The sequence below is a fragment of the Mesoplodon densirostris genome, chromosome 8 (assembly GCF_025265405.1).
Source record: "Mesoplodon densirostris isolate mMesDen1 chromosome 8, mMesDen1 primary haplotype, whole genome shotgun sequence".
Taxonomy (NCBI): Eukaryota; Metazoa; Chordata; class Mammalia; order Artiodactyla; family Ziphiidae; genus Mesoplodon; species Mesoplodon densirostris.
This window is the reverse complement of record NC_082668.1, coordinates 44,320,718-44,338,277: the sequence shown is the minus strand read 5'-3', so window position 1 is coordinate 44,338,277 and position 17,560 is coordinate 44,320,718.

Here is a 17,560-nt window from a genome sequence, read left to right as displayed (position 1 = left end):
ACAAGAGAAAACAAACACACTGACTAACAAAACACCAAGAAGGGAGCAAATTGGCCAGGCAAAAGAGTGTAATGATAGTTTGGCCTAGTGTTGGTCAGATGCTTACACCTGATTACTCCATATTGACCAAATGACAGTGGGGTCTGTAATCAGAGGCTGGGAGGTTGAGCAGGAAGCAAGGAAGGAGCTTGCACTAGATGAGGAATACTGTCCTCGGCAACTGGAAAAGAGCTACCAATAAAAATAGATAACAAGCTTATTAGGGGAACAAAATGATCAGCCCCAGCTCCTGAACAAGGAAGCCATTATGAAATAGCTGGAGACTGTATGTAATCCAGCTGGGTAACAACACAAAGTTGGGAGGACAACAAGAGCACCAGCATGAGGAGTGCAGGTGTGAAATGTGCTTGGGGGCAGTCAGTGGGTTAGTTTGGTGGGAGCACTGTACAAATCCAATCAAGCAAGGTCACTTCCCCCTGGAAGTACTACTATTTTATTCTCTCTTCACAGTTCCACCTCAGAACACATTTCCAATCTCTCTGTCTTTAGGGGTTTCTATGTAGTTGCTCTTTTCCTTTGTCATAAATGATATGTCACATGCAAAAAACATGTACACTTGTTTTTTGAAGAGACCAGGATTAGTATAACCTGGGAAGACACAACTGATCTAATAGGAAAGACTTGGAGAGCTCATAAAAAAAAAAAAAAAAAGAGTACTCAACCTAGGTTATCTGAGCCCAGAGAGAAGAGGGCTTAAAATTACTGCAGGCATCAGGTGGAGAGCAGTGGTCTGCTGGTAATTCTAATGAAACACAAAGAACTTAGACTTGATAAATAAATAGAGCATTTCACTCTCCATTGGGGAAAATTATTTCCATAGAAATAGTAATTTTTCTCTCTTAAATACCAAGGGAACTTAAATGTCAGGTAAAATTTTGCATGCTTGGGTTAGTTTAAAATATACATTTTAAACCAAGTCATTATTGCAGCTATTTTATTTTATTTTTAGATCCCATTTAATATTTTCTGAGAACTTTGACTTCTGTTTTATATATGATAAAAACACATTACAGCAGTAGAAATGCAGCCCCAAATTGATTATCTTCCATATGAACTGTCTCTTGGGATAAATATGACTTTCTCACTCCAAAACAAATATGTATTTCTCATCTTTTAGGACTAAACCTTTGATTATACAGAACTGTCTTTGTTCTTTCTCTGAAGTACTTGGACATTAAGCTTCCCTCTTTTCCTTGAGTAGTTCCCTTCCAAATGAAGCCCCATTGAAACACCTATTAAAACCAGAAATTAGTTTTCATTAGCAGAAATTGTGGGTTCTTCCGCGACTCAGAGAACAAGAAGGAACCATATCAACAATGGATTTTTCAAAACCTGCAAGCAACCACTTCTAAAGCTAAGAGGCTCAGGGTGGAGGGAGTAGTGTGGATTAGTGTGTCTTTCCAGTAGGCCTGATAGAGTATCAGTGAGGCAGACTTTTGGCTCTGTCCTTATGGTAAGTCTGAGGTTAACTGTTCTTCATTCACTTGCTGCATCAGCTTCATTGTATCTTGATGTGTTGAAATACCGCATCAGACCACATATTAAAGAAATTTTTACTTAGAGTCCTAACAGTTATTTATGTCCTCATAACTTTCTTTCAGTTGTGGAATTTATTCCTTCTTGCTCTCTGTTTGATTGATTGGGACTTTCTACTAAAACCTAAAATAGAAATAAACAAAAAATTACTTCCAGGGAAATTTAATTAGGTGCAAAATTATTACTTAGTGGGAATATTGTTAAAAAGAGTCTGAGGGCTGATATCTCAAGATGAAGACTGAAGGACAACCTGGACTCCCACTCCTTCTCAGTCTATCTGTGGAATCGTCAAATTTCTGATTTGTTGAATAATACTGAAACAAGTGAAAAATATGAAAATAGCACCAAATCTTTTTTGGAAAACTCAAATTAAACTTTATTAATAATAAAATTTTATATATTTTAGAATAATAAAGCCACATTTATATAAAATAATATCTAAAATATGTTCATTTACCAATAAACAGTATATGCATATAATTTCATTAACCCTTCATAATAACCTTATGAAGTACTATTATCTCCTTATAGAAATAAAATTGGGAGTATGTCTAATTTCTCTAAACTTCGAGTTCAAATGCTTAAAAAAGTGGTTATCCCAAGATTTTAAGTCAAGAATGTTTCACTAAAAATGCATGTTTTCATCCAATCTGTCATGTGGCTTCTTAACACTGAGATTTAAGTGCAAACCAGAAGAGGAATATTAATTTTATGAACTAATTTACAGCCTTTGAATGTAGTCAAATACATTTCACATTAAATCCAGAGACATATAGAACTTAGGTATTTCTTGAGAACCCAAAGGAAAAAAATTACAAAAATTTTGGAGGAGAATATTGGTCCAATAGAGATGAAAAGATTACAAAAGAGATATGAATAAGCCAAGTTTTTTCATCATCCAACCAACACTGAAAGCAATAGAAAACTAAAAATTCATTAAAAAAATGTGTGTCAGGAATCAACAGGCAGCTTGTTGATATCAACAATCTTTCTTTTAAATTTCATTACTATGTCATTAAGAATAGAGTCTGCTGCTTGTGGTTTTCCTAGAAAATAAAATATTATGCATTTATTTTAATTAAAATATTTTTATGCTAGCCAATCAATACTTGATGTCTGGACACACAGAAACTACAATTTATATATTTATTTTTTAAATTTATTGTATTTTATTTTATTTTATTTATTTTTGGCTGTGTTGGGTCTTTGGTGCGGTGCGCAGGCTTCTCACTGTGGTGGCTTCTCTTGTTGCGGAGCACGGGCTCTAGGCGCGTGAGCTTCAGTAATTGTGGCACACGGGCTTAGTTGCTCTGTGGCATATGGGATCTTCCCATATGGGATCTTCCCAGACCAGGGCTCAAAACTGTGTCCCCTGCATTGGCAGGCAGATTCTTAACCACAACACCACCAGGGAAGCCCCCAGAAGCTATAGTTTAATAGAGGAATAGGGATTTATGGAATACTGGTGCAAAATAATTCCACCGGAATACAAACAAGGGAGATACTAGTTTTAATGGGAAGATTAAGGCTTTATAAAGAAGGTGAATTTAAAGGATGGGAGAATAAAAACAGGAAAGAGGCCAAATATCACATGAAGAAACATGCGTGTAAGTATTAACCCATTTCTATCATCTCTAAAAGCAAAGAGTTACATATATTTAAGGAAACTGTGAAGAGCTGAGTTTGGCTGGAAGTTGAGGAAAAGCAACAAAACTAATTTTTACTGACCACCTAACATATGGCAAAGATCAATATTGCTGGTTAATATATGTTTCCTTATTTTATTATTATAATCACCTTCTCAGTTAAACATAACTTTGCATTTTTCTGCAAGAAACACAAGTCTAAAGACTTACCTGTCAAGGGTCGAACCATTGGTGAATATCAAGCTTGGAATCTGACTCCAAGGCCGTCAGATTCCAAATCATGTGCTCGTCCCACCACCTCAATTTTTCTTAAACTATCTCCTTCAGAACACTGTTCTCAACAGGTACTTCATTTTAAAAAAGTGTTTTTTGAAAAAACTCATTTGGGAATATTTCACTCTATATTCACTCCCTGGCTATTCTTAATTCACACTACTATCCTAAAGGGTCTGAGAATTATAGGAAAAAAACTGATTAAATTTGCTTATCATATCATTTTTCAAATGTATTTGACCTTGGAGAATTTTTTTTTAATTAAAATATAACACTTATTAGTCTCCTGAAATAGTGTTTTCAGGGACATCCTGTGGGAAACATGACCTTCTTGGAAACTAGCATAGAGTACATGAGTGGTGCTGTGGAGACTTCAGGAGATAAAACAAGAGATGTAAATCAGCACCATATCACAGAATACTTACAATGGAGAGCTGAGGAGAATGGACTTAATTCTGCAAGCAAGCTGGAAAAAAATCTTGAAGGATTTTGGCAAAGAAAGTGATGTGGTAATATCATACCCAGAAATACCCCATGTATCTTGAATATTTAATAATACATACAGGTATTTCTGTAATAATTTTTAAGACAGCAAACCTCTGCTAACATTAGTGCCTCCAACTTCATACAAGAAAATTTGCATCTCTTGAGTAGAGTGCCAATCTTTATTAGAATAATGGCCCTTCTGTTCATAGTCTGCCATCACCCATCTTTAAAAATCATTATTTTAATGGATTTATGATTTACCACAACAAAAAATTATTGAAAATAATACCCAGGATAACTTTAGTAGAGGCAGCTCTATGCAATTAATAGCTAAAATGTTTTCACCCTTGACACATCAATTGAAGTTTGCTTTTCTATAAGTTGTGTGAATTGTTTTTATTGATAAGTAATGTTTTAAATGGTCCGATTATAGCTATTTCTATTATACCTGCATGTACCACAGACGTATAAACCCTTTATGGAAAGAGACTGCTCATAACTAAAGTTTTAAAACCACTAAAGTGTCAAAATTCCATGTAGCTCATCATTTGTTGTTGATACTCAAGAGTGTGGTCATCAGAGGACCTTCTCAAAAGTGTCTGGAGTGTCAGTGTAAAATACAAATGGTGGGACTTCCTCCCAGACCAACTGAAACAATATCTTGGATGGGGCTGGGGGGAAATATAGGCATTCAGAAATTTTTCCAGGAGTTACCGATGCCCACGAAGGTTTGAAAAACCCTGGCCTATTAGGTCAGAGAAGGAGAGAAAAGTCTCATTCAGATTTCAAAAGTTGTTGCAAAAGATCAGTAAGCCACTGAGTTAAGACTTATTAAGCAATCACTATGTATAAAAGCTCCATTGAGACTCCATAAAATGCTCTCATATAAGATTACAAAGTTGTAAAAGCAGAAGAAACTTAGCATAAATGAAAAAGACAATAAACATTGGATGTAATCTTATAAATGCATAGGATACATATGTGCAAACATTATATATAAAAGTCTCAGATTTTTATAAATATTGATAAATTACTCAACCATCGCATTTTGTAGATGTGAAAGCCAAGACTTAAGAGCTTAGCTGTGTCTCAACAATCCAAGCGTGCTACTGATTCCAGGACTTGAAAATTCCCTCTGCCTACAAGGCTCTTTCTCTAGTAATTTTTCCTGGGTTTCTCATAAAGAAAAGCCTAAGGCAAAGCCTTATGTGCTATGATATAATTTGGGAGCGCAGTCCCAGGGATTCAGAGTGAGGGAAAGAAAGACTAAGGGGAAGGGAGTAGAGAGAGGAAAACTAAAAATGCTGTGTTACAAAGTTGACCACAGCTTGGTATCAAATGCAGCTAATGTTTCCATCTCATGGGACCTCTGAGGGCATAAAAGACTGTGTCTCAGGATTTACTTCTGGGATGAAAAGAGTGAGAAGAATTTATCCTTTAGCTCCCATCTCCCATTAGTCAAAATATGCATCCTGAGGCATTGACTCCTCTGTGTTTCTAGATCACATATGAATGGATACCAAGCAATTCAGGCAGTGTTTCACGCCTCAGCATCAACAGGGAAGTTGCCATCTAGGGTGGTTCTGGGGCAATGCTGTGTCTGCTTGAAGGTGGTCAGAATCCATATGAAGTTAGTTTACATAGCAACAGCTGGAGAGAAACAAGTGTCTAAAAGACCCAGACAGGTGAGTCTGAGGGGTTCTGTGAGCATGGCTTCACCTCTCAAACATCATTTCCATAAAGAGGACTTTCTGATCCATTTAGCAGGGAGTAATATTTGTTGTAGCAATTAACACTTTGTGGTATTATATTACATATTGTTTTTGCATACTATTTTCTTCTCTCACTAGGATGTAAGTTCCTCGAGTTCAGGGACTTTGTTTAGGTCATTGCCTTCACTCCAGTGCTCAGCACAGTACTTTAAACATAGCAGATGCACAGGAAATACTTGTTGAAAAAATGAGTAAATGAATCAATTAAGTGACTTGTCCAAGGTGACTGTCAATGACAGAGACAAGAGCAGAACTTAGTTAAGATGGATTCAAATCATTTAACATTGTCTTGTGCTGAAACAATGTTACAGAGAATTGGATTATAATAAAAGGAATAAAATAAAGGCAAACAAGCAATGTTTCATATGTCATAAATATTCATAACATTCCTTTATATCTTCATATAGGTCAGCACTGTCCAATATAAATTTACTTGATGATGAAAATATTCTATATCTATAGTGTACAGTATGGTAACCACTAGCCCCATGTGGGTATGGAGCACTTGAAATGTGGCTAGTGTGACTAAGTAACTGGATTTTAAATTTTATTTAACTTTAATTAATTTAAATTTAAATAGCCACATGTGGTTAGTAGCTGTCATATTAGACAGTGCATCTATAGGTATTTATCTATAATTTAACAAACTAATCTTTTAAATAACTGCCAGCTTGACAAACGAGTCAGTTTTAAAGATTTAAATCAAGTAGGAGAAACAATTTGACCCATATTTTGTATTTTAAATGTTTCCTCTAGAAACTTGCATGAGGATTAAATAAATAAAGAGAGAGTTTGATTCAGAACATTGAAACTATAAGTGTTTGGGGGCAGGAGAGGCAGAATTCGTTGGATTGTTTGAAGAGTCTAAGGTTTTTTCATTTCTCCCTGAATTATCTGGTTAGATTCAGTACTAACAAGACTAGGTCAAGGGTTCCTGCAAATGAAGTTTAACATTTTTAAACTTAAAACATTACTTTTTTTTACCCGCCCCCCGAAAAAAGTATTATTTAAGTCTGAAGCTACCTGCTTCAACTCTGCTCAGACAGCTTGATGAACTTGCTTGCTAGGAATGGTATCCTGAGGGTGGGAAACCACAGGCATACTGGTCTTGAGGAGGGCACAGTGCAGTGAGCCTTCCCCCAGCCTGCGCTCAATACCACTCATCACGGGTAGAGGAATGTTTTAAAACGCTACATAAGGGCTTCCCTGGTGGCACAGTGGTTGAGAGTCCACCTGCCGATGCAGGGGACACGGATTCGTGCCCCGGTCCAGGAGGATCCCACACGCCGCGGAGCGGCTGGGCCCGTGAGCCATGGCTGCTGAGCCTGCGCGTCCGGAGCTTGTGCTCCGCAACGGGAGAAGCCACAATGGTGAGAGGCCCGCGTACCGCAAAGAAAAACACGCACACAAAAAAACAACAACAACAAAAACAATACATAAAATTAGCTGAAAGAATACTTTGAATATTGTTTCACTTTCTCCCAGATTTCATTCTTCCTAGAAGCAGTCAATCTGTCCTAATCTTTTCTAAAAGCGAAGTCAATGTAGAGATAAGAATATTCCCTAAAATATCTGTGCTGAAAAGAACAAAGAAAAAGACACTGGGCTGGCACAAACCATTTTGGTTTTATTCCTTGTATGTTTTGCACATATTAAAAGGAGAGAGTGAAAAGCATTCAGTCAAAGGAATAGATGCCATGATAATAAAAATATAATTTGTTATAATGCCAAAATAACAGGGGCAGTAATATGACAGCACTGAAGGAAACGTGATAGAAAATTAGAGACGGCATTAGGCTTAACCCAATTAAGATGGCATACATTTAATGGACTCCGGAGAAAGTTAATTTTTAGACCACTCTCTCTCTCCCTACCTGGAAATATCTCTTTATGTCTAACTTAAATATCTCATAGTGCAATTTAAATTCATTTCCTTTTTGTGATGCCCAATGGAGTAAAAAGTATGGACTACTTTCCTTTGAGGGATAAGCCATAATTTGTTTAAAGATCGATAAATAGGTAGCTTCTCAGATTTCTCCAGGCTAATGACTCTGTTTAATGTTTCCTTAGAGGTCTCCATTATTGTCATTCTACTCAGAACTCTGTCTAAATTCCCTGCATTCCTTTTAAGTTTATGAGCCTCACAATTACTTTTTTAGACTGCAACTGTGAAAGGCACACAGCACTCAGCAACTAGGCTTGGCTGCCATACGTGCCCTGCCATTAAACATAATCTTCATCATACCTGTTCTGCATTCTCGTACTGTACTACACTGGAGTGGAGTGAAGTATGAACAGAGGTGCCAAGCATCTGACTCCACTTCAGTGATATTTGTAGATCTGTAGGTAAAAGCAGTCTGTCAAGTATTTACCTTTCCCACTTGATTTTTTCCCCCTCTTTCTTTTCTGCTCTCTTAAAAGGTGAATTGCCATGATCTGGCTGTATATGGCTTGGTTGCTGATTTTTAGTTTCCCCCTGTGTTCCTTTGAAAGCGCTAGCAAATAGATGAGAACACCCGGTTTGCTGCATTTTCCTTCCTTATTGCTGTTTTCTTTTTAAAGCCTTGAGAAAATGACTTGACATGGTGTACGAATGTATGCCTTTCATTCCTGTATGCTACCTCTGACTTTTATGGCTCTATTTATTTTTCTTCAAATTATTATTTCGTTAGTTATTTTACTGCTTCCCTACTGGTTCACAAGCAGATTTCTCTTTTACTTTCTTAAAATGGTACTAAAAGGTAGCAAAATCATGATTAGCCTGGAGCTTTTAAAGGCAGAATGGGTGCTAAGTGGACTCAAGTAACTATATCATCTAGGCTGGGGAAGATTATTGAATTTGGACAACTGAGCACAAGGCACATTAAGGAAGCTTTATGAATGAGCAAAAGCTGTATCTCTCAAAATGTTACTTTGTATTTTTGCTTCTATCTTCCCTCTTATGAATATAGTGTAATGAGTTACAAATTCTCACTCAATTTGTAATTTTCTGTGGAATAACTGAGGTTATTGCTGGGGAGTTTTCTTTATATTTGCAAATTAAGCACTTAATTGTGACTTGTCTAATAGCTTACACTTGATGACCATAAGAACACATTAAAAAATATTACTTTAAAAGATCAGTTGATCTGTGCAGTATATTATGTGTTGTCAAGGCATGTCTTCAACAATAACAGTTTGAGGTCTTTTAATTTCACAATTTCTTGAGTAATTTTCACTTCAAGCTCTGGAATGCTGATAATTTTCACTTATTTTAGTACAATTGTCATAATTTGTTATTTTTGTTAGGAGATCTGTTATATTCACAGTTAAATCTAAGCTTACTAGTTTTCTTAGAATCAATACAATGTCTTCTAATGAAACAAAATTTTTACTTTGTTGAGATGCCATCATTTACCTCCCCAAAGAACCTTGCACTGCAGTTGAGAATGCTAAATACCTACAATTACTTCAGAAACAAATACTTTACCATAAAAAATTAAGATGGGTGATTACTCCTATTTTGTGTAGTGTCCTTATCAACAACAATTCTCTTCTCTAATAGCAATTTTTATAGCCAATTTTAGGTTACTATGGATAACAACTTATGCTATCATGACAAAAATTAACCTAATAAGAATAAATAATATTTTACATGGAGTTCAGATAGAGTCCACGGCTAGTTTTTCTACTGGACAAAATGCATTATTCAACCAGACACTAAAATTGATTCTTAAAAAAAAGACATTATTGCAGTCCTAAAAATGGTGAGGGTCTATGTTTAGCATAATTGATACTACGCATAAAGAAAATATGAGGCCATTTACAAAAATACTTGACCAAAAACTGGGAAATATTTACTTTATTAATAAATTTATTATGTAATTACCAAGCCAATAGTACCTTAGTCAATCTGTGTGGTGAAAGAGGTATGGGTTTTGGATCAAAATACATGCTGTGGGGCTTCCCTGGTGCCGCAGTGGTTGAGAGTCCGCCTGAGGATTCAGGGGACGTGGGTTCATGCCCCGATCCGGGAGGATCCCACATGCCGCTGAGCGGCTGGGCCTATGAGCCATGACCGCTGGGCTTGCGCATCCGAAGCCTGTGCTCCGCAACAGGAGAGGCCGCAACAGTGAGAGGCCCACATAACGCAAAAAAAAAAAAACATGCTGTGCCACTGAATAATTGTGTGATCATGAACAAATTACTCTGTAGAATTTATTTCTTCCTAGTATAAATGGTAATAACCACTTCATACAATTAAATGAAATAAATGTAAAACTTCTGATAAATGAACTATTCACCCAACATAGATTTTATTTTTAAGGAGTCTACCATGAGGGGAGATAAAGCATATATGAGACATCAGTGTTTTTCATGATCTGCTTATTGTCTTGTCAAAAAGACATTACTCAGATACAGGCATACCTCATTTTATTGTACTTCAATTTATTGTGCTTTGCAGATATTGCATTTTTCACAAATTGAAGGTTCATGGCAACTCCGCTTCGAGTAAGTCTTAGGTGCCATTATTTTCAATAGCATTTGCTCACTTTGTATCTGTGTGTCACACATTTGATAATTCTTGCAATATTTTAAACTTTTTCACTATTGTTATATTTGTTATGCTGATCTGTGATCAGTGACCTTTGATGTCACTATTGCAAAAAGATTGATTCACTGAAGGTTCAGATGATGGTTAGCATGTTTTAGCAATAAAGTGTTCTTTGTTTGTACAATCTTTTTAGACATAATGCTATTACACACTTAAGAGACTACAGAATAAACATAACTTTTATATGCACTGTTAAACCAAAAAATTGTGTGACTTTATTTAGTTGCAATGTTTGCTTCATTTCAGTGATCTGGAATCAAACACTCAATATCTCCATGGTATGCCTGTAATTATAATTTATTGCAAGTGTGATGGGTACTATTAGGGAAAGGCAAATAGCGCCAAGATGGTACCTATATCTGGGAGCTAGTCTAGTCTCAGGTGTAAGTGCAGCCACACCCAAGGAAGTAGCATTTAAATTGGGATTTAAAGCAAGAGGAGGAGGCATTAGCCTGATAAAGAATCAGAGAAGTCTTTCTACCAGAACAGCTGAAGTTTCTGTGATTCCTAGTTGAAGGTCAGTGAGATCATGTGGGGCTCTTAAATTTCTCTTTTATGTAACTCACCTGTTTGTGAATTCCCTAGCATTGTTTACGATCTTCTTCTTCTTTTTCCCTTTAATGCTTACTTAGTATGTAGTATTGTGTATGACAGAGACAAAATAATTGCTGAATTGAAGTTTGGCTATTTTAGATGGAAGGCCCAACCAAAGTGTGCCTCGCTAAATATCAAACAGCCATAACTCTATTTTAATTTGACAAAAAATTCTTTTGCTCCTTTATATGAATGAGAATTCATTGACTGCCAGGCTGAAGCCATCAGGAATCACAGGAATCTCATGGACCTATTCCACATTTTAAAATTTGTTATTGTTTGTAGTTAATAGTCAAGGGCTTCCCTGGTGGCGCAGTGGTTGAGAGTCTGCCTGCCGATGCAGGGGACACGAGTTCGTGCCCCAGTCCCGGAGGATCCCACATATCGCGGAGCGGCTGGGCCCGTGAGCCATGGCCGCTGAGCCTGCGCGTCCGGAGCCTGTGCTTCGCAACGGGAGAGGTCGCAACAGTGAGAGGCCCGCGTACAGCAAAAAAAAAACAGTCAAAAAAGTGCATTTGTACTTAGTGTTCCATTCCTTACCAAATCAATTGGCTTATCTCCAGCTGAAAATATTTTTTAAAACATGAGGAATTTTTACTAAACCTGTATAGTTTGTCTTTTTCTTTTCAACCCCCTAAAGAATTCCTAACTTAAATTTGTTAAACTCTTTATGTAGGAGACTATTTAATATTTTGTTTTGAAAAAAAAAAAAAAGGAGATTGCTGAGCTATCTTCCAGAAGCCCTATCAGTAAATAATGTGCTCATTATTTTTAGTTTAAACATGAACAGATGTGAATTTTTCCTTATTTATTTCAGCTAAGAACTACCACTATCATAAGCAATTTAACAGCCATTCTGCTTTGGGCAAAGGACTTAATAAATATTTATTGTGACTGTCCTTAGTGGTCCCTTCTAAATTAACCTCTTCTGCTACTACTACTGACCTTTAACATACTGCCTTAAATATGGAATTTAAAAGGGAAATTAGCAAATGTAGCATAGCTATCAAAATCAAGTTGTTTTAGTTTGTATACTTCTTTGGTATATTGCAAATCCTAATTACATATTCCATATGTTTTCTGAGGCCACAAAACGTTAAAAGAACTTTCTTGATTGTTTAGTTTAAAAGTGTTATTGCTAAACAGCAAATATATTCAGACTAAAATCTATCAAGTCAACCATCACTGAAATGAACAGGGAAAAGTGTGACAAATAGAGGTACTAAAATTGTATCTTAAATCAGTAACATCCAGTACCAGTTGAACTTGACTCTAATTGAAATGCATTTTCATGTATTCAATTCATTCCAAATACAGGCTTTATGTAATTACCTCATTAGCCAAGAATGGGCAAACATGAAAACATATTTCCATTGACATTTAAAAGTTTGGATATTATTGAGATACACTGATTGATTGCCTAGGCTATGCAGATATATACAATTTCTAAGGAGCAAAACTGTCTGTAAATTTTTGTTATGATTTTATTTTGGTAGAATGTCATGCTTTCTTTCTTTTCCTTATAACACTTTCTTATCTCATTATATCCAGTTATTTCATTTTCCTCGGCTCTCTCTTTCTACCAATCTGGCTTTCAGTTTTTTTGTAATTTAAAATCTTCCCAACATAATGAAGAACTTTCCTCTTTCGTTTTATTCTTTCTCGTTCCATTGTTCACATTGTCTCTCGGTTTTACTTGACACTCAGTCCTGTCAAACCTTATACTTATTTCTATGATTGGAAATGTTTATTCTAATACATTGAACAAATAAAAGACAATGCTGAATGTAATATAATATGATCTTTCCTCAGTTGTTACCACTGACATAATGTTTTCCCCCTTTATTGATACTCCAGTCTTAAACATTACCTGATATTTTAATTCCGCTCCAATTCTCTAAATATTTAAACATTTTATATGTATACTTTCACATTAGTATTAAAAATTCCTTAATAATTCAAAATTCGTCGTATTCTGTCTTCCAAATATGAATGACTGCTGCTTGACTTTTTCAAGATTCCCACTTCCTGACATGCTTAATGGATTAAAATGTAATAGGGATTCATACCACAGGTATTATATGAGAAACAGTATAAGGCTGCTTTCTTTTCCAGTGGCGGTAACTTTGTTAATGAATTATGAAACCATGTTAACATGAAAGTGTTATCAAAATTTCTATCAGCCATTTCAAGAATATTCTCATCCGAAAACAGTCCTAAGGGGCTAGAACATGAATTATTTTTATTTTGTTGGTGCTGTTTATTATTATTATTATTATACTGGATAGGAGAGGATAAGGTGGCATAACAGAAAAATATTCTTTGCTCCCCAGGGTAGTGGAGGATTGGGAGTAGCTGGGTGAGAACTTCAAGAGATGAGATTGTCATCCTTTGGGCCTTGGGGAATCACTGAAGAGACATTGTTTATTTTCTAATTTTGTTTGAGCATGAAAATGGAAGAAAGGGACTTTATTGTTCTTACCTTTCCTCTGTACCTCCCACTATTTCACTTTGAGTAACTCAGGTCTTCAACTCTGGACATCCCTCTGTCTCCTGCATTTCTTTGTTTTTCTCCCTTTCCTGTGACCCTGATTTAGAATTTCTCTCTAACAAGTAGTATAAATGTTTGGAAAAATATTTTGGCACAAATGATTACAAACTTACCCCATGTCCAAGAGACCAGACTGTTTCTACACATAACCACATTTATATTTAAAATTCAGTTCTTTGGAATACTACCAAATTCCAAACATATTCTTAGTACTATTCTGCCCTCACCCTGAAGTAATAAAGTTATATGGGTATTGGTTTCCCCCTGAGTTTTGTTAATATTTCTTTACTTGTAACACAAAGTACCCTTAAGATGGAGTGTTCACCTTGATTTTGAGTTTCCTAATTTACCATTTTCTAAAATAAGCCTTGCATTTTTCATATTGATGTATCAAGAACGTGTCTATTGAAATTAAGATGACCTAATTGTATTTTCCCTTTCTTCTATATTTGAAATCCTAATGCTCACCTTATATTTTAGAACTGTATCCAACGACGCTTTGGGAAAACAAAACTTGACTAAGTTAACTTGACTAAGTTAACAATCTAGTTTTTCCATTGTATTAACAACAAAAGTAAAATATTTGAAAAATGTTAAATGCATTATTAATAATTAAAGTTAGAAAACAAAAATATTATACTATGTCTAGTTATAATTGTATAGAAAATTTCTGGAAATAAAATAATAAACTATTAAGGGCATTACTATCTTGAGCAGAGGACTTGAAGTCTAGACTAGGAAGAGATTTATTATTGTATACTCTTCATTGTTTTGTTTAAATGGTTTGGCTATTATAATAAGCAATTGGTTTTTATTTTTGAATAATGGATGATTAAGACCACTGAAGTGCACATAACATGTGAAATACATATTTGTATCTTGAGCAATAACAAAACTACCAAGCCAGAAAATGTATTTGCTGGAAAACAAAAAAACAAAAAAACATGATTTCCAGAATGTACTTACATTGCACACACAAAGAGACTCACACACACACACACACATGCGTGCGCACACACACAGAGTTGCATTAGAGTTCAAATACTGGCTAAAAAGTTGATCATCATTTGCAAAGTAATATGATTTCACATGTATATCATATTTACTCAAAAATCTGAATCATGGACATCAATTATCATTATTTAGAAAAAATATACTAATCTTTTAAAGTGTGATTGTATATATTTGTTTCTAATATTGATTATACTCCTGAGCAACTATGATTTTCACTCATCAAGGATTAATCTCAAAGCCAGCTATCTAGTCCCTTGCAGAGACAGTACATGCCAGGAATACTGCAGGCCGTCACAGACTCATGGAGGCTGAAGTCTCACTCCCCCTTTTGAAAGGATAATCTTGCCCCTTACCCTTTTAAAGATGGGCAGGCTGTGGTCCCTCTGGGGAAAATGGAGCCAGAGACAATGCTATGTAAGCCTCATCATGACAACTTCTCCATTTTGCTAGGCAGGCCAACCCTACTCGAACTTGTTGAGAGAAATAAAGACAGTCAGTTTTCAAAACAATTAGGACTTTAATGCTCTTTGGAGATGAAATTCTTGGCTGAGAATCTAAATAAAATGATCATAGTTTAAACTACAAAGAATTCAAAAATAGTTTATGTTGAGAAGAAAATGGGAATCACCAGTGGTATTCTCATAATGTTAATTTGATTGCATGTTGGTCTGCTTACAGCCAGATGTCCTCCTTTGCTATTGAGCACATTGAGAAATTAAGATTCCATGCATTTCTCTAATTGCTCCCTTGAAATGAAAATTTCTATGCCTTTCTCACAGTCATATCAAAGATGAAAACTACACATCTATGTTAGTACGTTCATCTTTTGCAACAAAGATTGAGAGATAAGAGTATTATTAGTTTAATCATGAGTGTGTATGAAGATAGCAATTATATTTTCTCCCTGAAAGTGTCAGCTGCCCATATAAAGTGAAACTCTGAAAGTTACAGCTACATTTTCTCACTTACCTAAGGAATGCAGATACATATTAATGAAACAGTGCTCTTGGCTAATTATCTAGGCAGTGGCCACTGTCATATTCCTTACTAAGGAATCAATTTTTAAAAGTCAGAAGGAGATATAATAAATACAACTTCAGTCACTGACCAGCAAAAAAGCATGCCAAGTTAAGTAGTCTTGGCCCTAGGAAGGAGGATGTTAAAATGTAGAGATTTTGAGTATATCCATAAGAAAATTTAGTTAAAGTTAATTAAAAAAAATTCCGCCAGTAGCCTACATTGTCAGTTGTCTACAAAAATGCTACTCTGTGATATTTTATCTTGGTCACTTTAAGTTAAAATGGAACATTTAATGTATTAATTTCATTTTTCCTTTTAAAAGTTAAGTTTCAAGCTATGTTCTATCTCTGTATAAGGAAAAGGTTAAGAAGCTTAATTACCAAAATCCAAATAATTTATTTAGAATTAGAGAAATATTGAAATATTGTGTATGCCAATTATCTTCCCATTCTCTAAAAAGAACTAATCTAATTAATTATAACTCTTTAATTGTACTTTATCAATCTGATGATGTATGTTAAATTTTATTTAGGTGGACTTTTCCATTTGCTACATCTACCCCTTTCATAATTGCTTTTGTGGTATTAATTCTCTGATTTATGCTAGGCAATCTGAGGAAGATGAAGAGAGAAAATTGACACGTTAGCATTGTGCACATATTTGAAACAGGCAAAGAGGGTATTATTTTCTTACAATAGGAAATAAAAATGTATGATATAAAACTATTACTATAAATAGAAAATATGAATTAATAAAACCACGGAAATTTGAGTGTAAGATTTTAAGAAAAACTTGGAGAAAATGGAGCATATCTGGAGGACAGCTGCTAAAATGATAAGGTGAAAATCATGTCATATGATAAATAATTAAAGAAAATGAATATATCGGGTCTGGAAGTTGTAGATTTAAAAGAAAGATAATTCTTGAACTTAAAAATGTAAGAATCCCAAAACAGAGATCACAACTGACACAGAATAACTAAATTTATAGGGAGGCAATATTTCGCTCCTCATAAAATATAGTGTTCTAACCACTGCTTTTACTCCTTTGATTTGTTCATGTTTCTTTCTATTGTCTACCCCCAATCCCCCACCTATCACCCAGTTTAAGACAGACCTTATTTATCTCTCACTTGGACTATTTTAATAGCCTGCTTACTGACATCCATGCCTCAAGTTTCCCAATGTTAATCCTTTATTTTGCTTTCAAAAGAACTTACTGAAATACATATATGAGTATGTCCCTCTCTTTGGAAAACTTCAGTGGTTTGCTTTCACCTAGAGAATAACATCTAAACCTTGAAACACATTAAAACCCTTCACAATCCACCAGGAAATACATTTCAGGTGTCTTCTTTTGCCTTTCCAGTCACTCCATCTGTCTTGTATTTGGATTACCATGCACACTCACAGTTCTAAACATTTATCACTTCTCCTATGCTTATTTGGACTACATTTTCTTCTTTAATTTTTAGTTACCTAGCAAAAATTCCTTGTAATCTAGCTCAAATATTATTTCTTTTATGAGGTCTTTTCTGACTTTCCAAAGAGATAGTCTCTCTTTACCTTCTATTGATTTGACTTCATTTTGACACATATCCTACTACTGTCTAGTTATCTGCTTATTGGTTCATTTCTCCAAGGAGAAAGGAATCTCTCTGGGAACCAGCACTCACAGTATTCCTGTTGATAGCTGAAGCAATAAGACAGTGTCTGGAACATAGTTGATTCTATATCTATCTTTTTTTTTAAGTGTAAAAAAAAGAAGTGCTCATGCAGGAAGTAGATGGTGGTTTTTCAAGACTATTAGAAGAATTGGTTATATTGACTGAGACTGAATTTGCAATCTCCCTAAGACACTAACAAAACACTAAGATCCTATGTTTGCAGAGTAATTTCAGAATATCAGGTCATACACACACACACATACACAAACACATACATAGATATACATATATGCACAACTGCAACAATAACACAAAAAGATCTCTCCATAGAAAATCACTAGAATCAGT